General features: G+C 28.3%; 1 pseudogene; it reads left to right on the top strand.

Moving 5' to 3' along the window:
* The first annotated feature begins 736 nt into the window (after positions 1-736).
* Positions 737-6,208, top strand: LOC113363507 (annotated as a pseudogene).
* Positions 6,209-10,000: the final 3,792 nt, after the last annotated feature.

The following is a 10,000-nucleotide window of genomic DNA, read 5'->3' as shown; positions in this document are numbered from 1 at the left end:
TTTTTTAATTTGCTTAGCACAAACTAATTAAAATTTACTACAGTTACATATAAATTATGTTATATACCCTAATACAAAATTTTTGAATAGTTTGAACTAACCCCAACGTTTTATGCGTATTTGAAATACATGAATTTGGGACATTTTTTTAAAATAATTCAAAAATTTTATATTGAGCACTCTTTTATGATTGGCTTCATAAAACTAGATATAAATTTACTACAATTTCATAAGCACAGTTTACAAATAAATCACTTCTCATAGGCCTTTAATATTTTGAACTTTGACTTCAATTTTTTTTAGAAACGCACCCAAGCAAGCTAAAGTATATAAAAATAAATGAAGATCTTTCTAGTTTTGGGTATTTTTATATTTAGTTCGCGCCACTTTCTAAGAAAAATTTTAGTTAACGGTTTAGTCCTTTTTTAAGACAAAATTCAATTAAATATTTTTTTTAATATATTCGTTACGGTTCGGCAGAGTTTGAAAATTAAAAAACTAAAACAAAATTAAATTTAAATTAAACTGAAAATTAAAAAAACAAATGCATCGAAATGTCAAAATGTAGTCGCAATATATGATTTTATTCTATTTACAAGGGCGTACAAATTGTTCGTGAGTGAATCAATTTGTACTTTGAATAATTCAATTTTGGCGCCGTTTTGTGTCCGCAATATGGCGCTCGGTTGACAGTGACAAGTGACAAGCTTCATTCGGTCAGTCAGTCTCTCGCAGCAAGGGAAAAGCCTAAAAGGTATATTTTCAGCTTATTCTGAAAATAAAACGATTGAGAGTCCCGTCGCTTACCTGTGATATTAATTAGTGTAATACGGAACATTCTTATTAATTGGCAAGTCAGCAAATACATTCGTAACCGCTGTCGGACTATTCTACTTGGAACCACGTGCGAGGTTATGTTAACCTATAGTTAGTTAAGTTTTAATGCCAGAAATATGGCACAGCAAAAAATTGTGCCCTGTAACGTGGTTGCTGTCTATCAACCTTATCTTCAGAGAAATGTCGACGTTCTGGGCGACGCTTTTACATGGTACATATCTTTAATCCATAAGCCATATGTAGCCCCTGCGGAGCCCCAAGTTGTCGAAGAGGAAAAGGACGATTTGTCGGAACAAGAGATAGTGTTTGAAGATGATGTCGATTATTTGCGAAGCCTGGACCCTAAAGAATGGAAAGATCAAGACCACTATGCCGTTTTAGGTATCAAAAACCTTAGGATAAAAGCCACCGATGATATTATCAAACGCGCTTACAGGAAAAAAGTATTAAAACACCACCCCGACAAACGGAAGGGTCAAGGTGAAGAAATCAGGCCGGACGATGATTATTTCACTTGCATTACTCGGGCTTATGAAATCTTAGGCACTCCAATCAAACGTAGATCATACGACTCTGTAGATCCTGAATTCGACGACTCTCTCCCTACGGCTAGTGAAATTAAACAGGACTTCTACAAAGTCTTCAACAAGTATTTCAAACTAAACGCTAGATGGTCCGAGAAGAAAAATGTACCACCATTAGGTAATGCTAATACAAGCAGGCAAGAAGTGGAGAAGTTTTATTCGTTTTGGTATAATTTTGAATCTTGGAGGGAATTTTCTTACAATGATGAGGAAGAGAAGGAGCGTGGACAGGATCGAGAGGAGAGGCGGTGGATTGAGAAACAAAACAAAGCTGTGAGGGCGAAGAAAAAGAAGGAGGAGATGGCCAGGATACGATCTCTGGTCGATATGGCTTATAATAATGATCCGAGGATAGCTAAGTTTAAACAGGAGGAGAAGGATAGGAAATTGGCTGCTAAACGAGCAAAACAGGTAAAGAATAGAAATTTTATATATATATATATATATATATATATATATATATTAAATACATAAAGTTTTTCATATATTTAGAGTCCCAGTTAGACTCTACTTTAATGGACAAGTATATGAATACAAATAACATAATATACAAATATATAAAATTTATTTATTTATCTAACATGACTCTGTATCAAGAAAAAAATATATATTAAACAATTATAACTAAATGTAAATATAAATAATAGAAATGAAAATAAAATGCAAGAAACTGATCACACAAATTAGAAGCAATAAACAAACATCTTGTATATAACAATCATTAATTTAACTAACTAATCAAATAATAATAAAACCAAGAATGTTTATTTTTGAATGTTATTTATTTTTTCATATCAAGTATATAATTTGTTTAATATGTTATTTGTTTTAAATAATTTGTGAGATAAGTTTACCATATTTAATTATTTTTTTTAGTAATATTATCTATTTTATAAATTACCTTTTGCTTGTCAGCAGGGATTTTTCTTCCAAACAATTTTTACTAATATTTTTTCTAGTCAGTAGAGTTCTTTTTTTACTCTTATATTAATCTCTTATTAATCTCTCAAAGTCTCTTTATTGAACTATATTTATTAATATTTTATCTTGGAGTCCTTCTTTTTAAATTTTTTTGCTGGTCGTTGGAGTCCCTTTTTGAACTATTTTATATTGATGTTTTTTCTTGGATTCCTTTTTTTTAATCATTTTTGATAGTTTGCTTGTCAGTAGAGTCTCTTTTTGAATTATTTTTTATTATTTTTTATCATTAGCAGTCATCTATCTTTTTATTGAAATTTTTGCTCATCAGTAGAGTCCTTTTTTGAATTATTTTTGATCGTTAGCAGAGTTTTCTATTTATTTACTTTTATTAATATTCTTGAGAACAATTGAGTATCATTTTTGATATTTTTGATCGTCTGTAGAGTCTCTTTTTTATCTTCTTTATTGATATTTTATTTTTGCTCATCAATAGTCCCTTTTTGGACTATTTTTTCTTTTTTTTGCTTGAAGTCGTTTTTTTTTTAATCCATTTTTGTATTATTTTTTATTGTCAGTAGAGTCCCTCTTTTTTAAAATATTTTTAGTAATATTCTTAAGATCAGTAGAGTCCCTTCTTTGAAATATTTTTGATATTCTTGCTTGTCAGTGCAGCCCTTTTTTGAATTATTTTTAGTAATGTTTTTGATCGTCAGTAGAGTTCTTTTGTTATTCTTACATTAATATTTTTGCTCGTCAGTATAGTCTCTTTTTTGAACTATTTTTTTTAATTATATATTTGCTTGGGGTCGTTTTTTTTTTAAATTATTTTTGATATTTTTGCTCGTCAGTAGAGTCCCTTTTTTGAACTATTTTTATTGATATTTTTGCTTGGAGTCCCTTTTTTTAAATTATTTTTATATTTTTGCTTGTCAGTAGAGTCTATTTGTAGTACTATTTTTATTGATATTTTTGCTTGGTGTCCCATTTTAATTATTATTTATATTTTCGCTCGCCAGTAGAGTCCTTTTTTATCTTTTTATTGTTATTTTTGATCGTCAGGAGTCCACCCTTTGTCTTTTTTCTTGATATTTTCGATCATTAGCACAGTCCCTTTTTTCAATTTACTTTTATTAATATTTTTGTTCGACAGTAGAGTCCCTTTTTTATCTTTTTTCTTGATATTTTGGCTCGTTATCACAGTCTCTTTTTCTATTCGTTTTTTATCATTTTTGCTCGTCAGTAGAGTCACTTTTTATTGTTTTCATAGAAGATATTTTCAAAGAAGCACAGTCTCCTTTTTCAATTCATTTTTTTTCAATATTCTCGTTCTCAAATACTTAATTACAGCATCTATTTTCTGCACTTTTTGCCCCTTATCTCCGTAACGGCTGGACCTGCCTTTGTCAAAAACTAATCAGCACATCTCCCTATCAATAGCAATCGAATTGTTTTTGTGGACGAAAAATTGTATCCGTGCATACATACACACATCCATTTTTTCTAAGGCCAAAACCATCTGAAACGTAAAGATATTTAAAAAATTTTAATTTCGATTTTTGGGCGATTGCAATAATTTAGGAGTCCATTAATTTTTGGGGTAAGGGAGGGGGTTGACTAATTATTGTGAAATATTACGAGGGAGAGGAAGGGGAGTAGTAAGATATCACCTGTATTCATTTTTTACCTGAATTTAAAAAAAATCTGAACATTTTCAAAAAAAAATACAATTTGTCTCTAATTCTAAATATCACCACATATGACCAAGGGGCAGGGGGGTACAAAAATACTTCAAAAAAATCGGTCACGTGATTGATGGACGTCCCCTAAGGTCCTTCAATTGTAACTACGCTGGATTAAGTTTTATTTATTTTTCAAATAAGATTTTATAATCTGTCTATAGAATAATAATGGAAGTTAATTTTTATAGTAAATTTCTTGAATATTTCATTACTATAAGGGAAGTTCCAGCAATTGGCATTAAGGCGCGATGCCATACACCACTAGTTTTTAATAATTTGTTTGTTCGTTTTCCGTTTTGATAATTTTGTGTTCTAAAAAAAATAAAAATAGCGAATCTGATTTTCAGACAAAAACATTTCTGAACTTTTCCAAAAATCCCCAAAGAATCGATCACGTGATTAATAAGGTCCTTCAATTCTAACTCCGCTTGTTTAAGTTTTGTTTATTTACTTTTACAAGTAAGATCTTATGATCTGTCTATTCAATATAAATAATTGAAGTTAATTTTTTTATAATAATATTCTTGAATATTTCATTACTATAAGGGAAGCTCCAACAATTTCTCTTAAGGCACGATGCCATTTTTCACTAGTTTTTTTACTAATTTGTGTGGTAAGTTTTTTATAATTGATTAAATTATTATTTTGTTTATTTGTTTTTCGTTCTGATAATTTTGTTTTCTAAAAAAATATAAAATTACAAAGTCAGATTTTCAGATGAAAACATCAATTTCTCTAACAATTTTCATTGATATTTTTGCTTGGAGTCTCTTTTTTGAATTAATTTTAGTATTATTTTTGTTCGTTAATAGTCCCTTTTTTTAACTATTTTAATTTTTGCTTGGAGTCTCTTTTTCTTAAATTATTTTTGATATTTTTGCTTTGCTTCGGTAAATTTATAAAACTCTTAACGTATAAGTGTGATTCTTACTTCTCCCCCAGGATGCTGCCCAGGCCAGAAAGGATGAAGAAGAGAGGTTGCTCAAGGAGGCCCAACTGGCCAAAGACAGGGCCGAAGCGGCGGAGCGCTCCCGAATCGACGCCATTCGTATGGAGAGAGAGGCCCAAAAGCGCGCCCTCAAAAAGGAACGCAAAACGTTCAGGGATCTATGCAAATCCAACGACTACTACTCGACAGACCCCAATGAAAAATCGAACACATGGCCTCCGTAGAAAAAATATGCGAGATGCTCAAAACATTGGAACTACAAAATCTCACTAAAGAAATCACAGCCAAAGGGAGAAAGGAATTTATCAAAGCTGCTAAAGATGTCGAGGAAAAACTGGAGGCTGAGAGAAAGGCTCTGTTTGAACCTGCTGCTCCTAAACAAGCGACAACAAACGGTAAGTCTTCGAATGCTGTTTTGGAATGGAATTTGGATTTGGTGCAAATGCTCATCAAGGCTGTGAATTTGTTCCCTGCTGGCACGAATCAACGTTGGGAAGTTATAGCTAACTTTTTAAACCAACACGCACCTCAAAATAATATCAAAGTAACTGCAAAAGACGTGTTGAATAAAGCCAAGTCTCTGCAAAACACCGATTTTAGTAAAAACACTTTAAAAACAATGGCGAACGAAGCTGCTTTCGACAGTTTTGAAAAGGATAAAAAGAACGCCAGGGTTACTGATGATACCACAATAAGCGTTAAAACTGATGACACCAAAGTACAAACAAACGGTAAAGTACCCAACGGTGTCTCAACACCTATTATAGAAAATGTAAAGAAAACCACTAGCACAAATATGCAAAATGGCATCAAAGCTCCTGAAGACAAGAAAGAAACCACCTCCACCTCCAAACCTTGGTCCAAACTAGAACAAGAACTTTTAGAACAAGCTATAAAAACTTACCCCAACACCACCCCCGATCGATGGGACAAAATCGCTGAATGTATCCCTGACCGCAACAAAAAAGAATGTATGAGAAGGTTTAAAGAGCTCGTGGACATGATCAAGGCCAAAAAGCAAGCCCAACAACTAAACGGTAAATCTTAGCCCAAAGAATATAAATTTTATAATATTTTCAATCTGTACTAAATCACAATTTTTTATTCTTGTGACTATTTTATACAAATTTTGTACAATTTATTTTTCTGACATTGTTTTATTTTGTACATAAATATATCACGATGCAAACACAATATTTGATGAATTCTGAAGATTTTATTGAATATTAAATAGATAGTTACTACTAGTAATTATTGATAGAAAATCTGTATAAAATATTTATGTTGTACTTATATATGATTAGCGTTAATAGTAATTGTGTGAAACTGTTACAAGAATTTTGTAAGGATATTCTTTGATTTTATTATTATGATTATGAGTAATTTAGTAATATGAAATTTACTGAAACATTTGATCAATTGAAATTGTAAATATTGTTGAAACAAATAAACAAGACCGCCAAAGTAGTGTATGGTTTAAAAAAAAAACTTGCGCATTTTATACCACATTTATAAAATTGCTAAAACAGCTTTTAGGTAAAATGATTGAAATGAATGAATGAAATGGTGATGACGTGAATGTTATCAAGTATATAATTGTAAATATAATTCCAATAGAAGTTAAAAAAAAGAAACAAAAGTTTGAATTATATACTAAGTTGTCAAATATCTCCCTTCCGCTTTTTTGCTATTGGTTTATAATACAAAAAGGCGGAAGGGAGATATTTGACAACCTGATATATATTAGGGTGGTCCTTAATATGAATATTTTCGAATATCGTTGCTCCCATGGGCTCAAATGCTTCCAAATTAATAAAAAAAAATTTTCTGAAAGTTTTAGCTCTTATATTAATATTTAGATAGTCCGCAATTCAATTAAAAAGATATATGAAACTTTTAATTAAATTGCGGACCATCTAAATGTTAATATTAAGAGCTAAAACTTTGAGATTTTTTTTTTGTTAATTTTGAATCATTTGAGCCCTTGGAAGCAAAAATTTATTTAATGATATATGGTAACAATGAATATACGAAATTTTTAATAAAATTGCGGACTATCTCTGTAACAGCTTTTAGGTAAAATGATTGAAATGAGAGAATGAAATGATTAAGAATTGTAAATATAATTCTTATAATGGGAAGCAACGTATGTAGAAGTTAAAAAAACAAAAGTTTGAAATATATATGTATTAGGGTGGTTTTTAATATGAACATTTTCGAATTTTGTGGCTCCCAAGGGCTCAAATGCTTCCAAATTAATAAAAAAAAATTTTCTGGAAGTTTTAGCTCTTAATATTAATATTTAGATAGTCCGCGATTTAATTAAAAAATATACGAAACTTTTAATTACATTGCGGACTATCTGAATGTTGATATTAAGAGCTAAAACTTTTAGCGATTTTTTTTTTGTTAATTTTGAATCATTTGAGTCCTTGGGAGCAAAGAAATTTTAAAAAATGTCCATATTAAGGACCACCCTACATATATATGAATGTTATTTTGGAGACAATCGTCGAAATACAAAAGCAATAATGAACTATTTATTTATACGTCATCATTCAGCAATTTTTTTTTTTAACTATTTTACATTATCACACCAGGAATAACTCTCATAAAAAATTTAAACTAACATTAATTGAAAAATAAAACATAATAAATAAAGTATCTTTTTTTAAAATAATTTTCACTTTATTATGTTTTATTTTTCAATTAATGTTAGTTTAAATTTTTGGTGAGTGTTTTTTCTTGTGTGATACTGTTTAGTGCTGAAATAGTTTAAAAAATTGCTGAATGATGACACAGATGCGTGTCGAAACGTATCGAAACCTATAAATACTTCACTATTTATTGCTCTTTTATTTCGACGATTGGCTGCGAATTAACATTTCAAAAATATGTCTCAACGTCGAACAAAAATAGTTATATATATATATATATATATATATATATATATATATATATAAACCTTGATTATAAAATAATTAAACAATATAAAAATTGGTGGCATCAAAAACTTTAATTTTTACAATAAAATAAATAGAATAATTGAGAATAGAGACAAACATGAATTGAAATTGAAAGAGCAATTAAATAATATACAAATATAACAATATTAAATCAAGAGAAATAATACAAAAGAAGTGAATGAGAATATATATTAAAAATATGAAATACTTTTTGACATAAAAGAGCATTAAAAATTATGGATTTAATTGGATAATAATTTCTATAACATTGTATTTAATTAATTATTATTACAAAGACCTAAATTAATCTCACAATATAATAAATGATCAATAATGAATAAATGTAGAACTAAATATTATAAATAATAAAATAATCTAATAATGAATTCATAAAAATAAATTTTATATAGATCTATATAAATATTCTATCTATTTTATATAGATCTCGAGATCAGAAATTTGAATCTCTTAAAAATTTATAAAGTGATTAATAAAATATATAAAAAATTAATTAAATAAATATAAATATTTCGATTAAAGAAATATTTTCAACTTACATTTGTACAAAAAGTTAAATAAAATAGAATGATATATATTCAAATAAATATATTAGACTATTAAGATAAGAAAATAATTGAAAAAATTATAAATAAGAATATAAAAACGAGTTGAAAAATGATGTCATCATAAGCTAATTAAAAAAGTGTGAAAGAACTGAATTAATTAGAATTAATCGTACTAATGTAAGATGCAAAATATGATGGTATTTTTTTAAAACCTTAAAAAATGGTATTTTAGTCAATTGGAAAATGATATCAAGTTAAAACCATGGACTACTGTCCATGTTTTTTTTAAACACATTTTAAAAGATATATCAAGTTGAAACCATGGACTTGAAAACTAGAATGATATAAAATGAAAATATTGCTTTTTTTCTTAAGAAGATTGAATGTGAAATAATGATTTGTATCATGAATTTGTCTCCGGAGTCAGATCGAAAATAGTAAAATTAGACAGGATCTACATTAAAATAAATTTACTTGAAAAACTATCTACAAATCATTAGAAAAGATTGAAGTTAAGATGTTGTTAAGATTAAAGTTAAGATTGCTTGTACGAGATCTGTTTGGTTTAGACTATAAATAAATAAATATTTATACATTTGTTATATATATATATATATTATATATATATATATAAAGAGTGGAAAAGAATTGGTGAAGAAAGATGAGTTAAACACAGATGTAAACAACATAAAGCTTTCCTTATACATCATGGATTTGTCTCGAGTCATCAGCATCCAATTAAAAATATGTGAAATAATTGAAATAATAAATTTTAAGTACTGTTTGCTTAAGGCTTGTATGCAAACACATTGAAGTAAAAAAATACAGAAAAACTAAATAATTGATTGATATAAATATTAAAACCTGAAATGCAAAGGTTTAACATGTGTAAGCTTGTACGAAAGCTGTTTGCTTAAGACTAAAAAAATTGATGAAAAAAACTTGAGTTAAATACAGAAACAATAAAGTTTTCCTTCCATATCATAAATTTGTCTCCAGAGCCACTATCTATACATTGAAATAATTACAAAGACTATGTGAAAAGAATAAAATGATAAATTTAAAGTGCTTGCACAAAATCTGTTTACTTAGGACTTGTATACAAGCATATTAAGGAAAAAAAATACTGAAGAAGTTGAATGGTGGATACTAAAATTGATTGATATTGAAGTAAATGTTAAAACTTGAAATGAAAAGGTTGAGATGTGTAAGCTTCTAACAGAGCTGTTTGCTTAAGGCTATAAAAAGAATTCTTAAAAAGTTAAATACAGAAACAACAAAGTTTTCCTTTTAAATCATAGATTTACCTTCAAAGCCATCATCCATACCTTAAAATAATTACAAAGACTATGAAAAGACTAAAATGATAAATTTAAATTGCTTGCATAAAAGCTGTTTACTTAAGACTTGTAAACAAGCATATTAAGGAAAAAAAATA

Source organism: Ctenocephalides felis, unplaced genomic scaffold (assembly GCF_003426905.1).
Source record: "Ctenocephalides felis isolate EL2017-DRISC unplaced genomic scaffold, ASM342690v1 CF-g0.4_SCAFFOLD_00845, whole genome shotgun sequence".
Lineage (NCBI taxonomy): Eukaryota > Metazoa > Arthropoda > Insecta > Siphonaptera > Pulicidae > Ctenocephalides > Ctenocephalides felis.
This window is presented reverse-complemented; position numbering and strand designations above follow the sequence as displayed.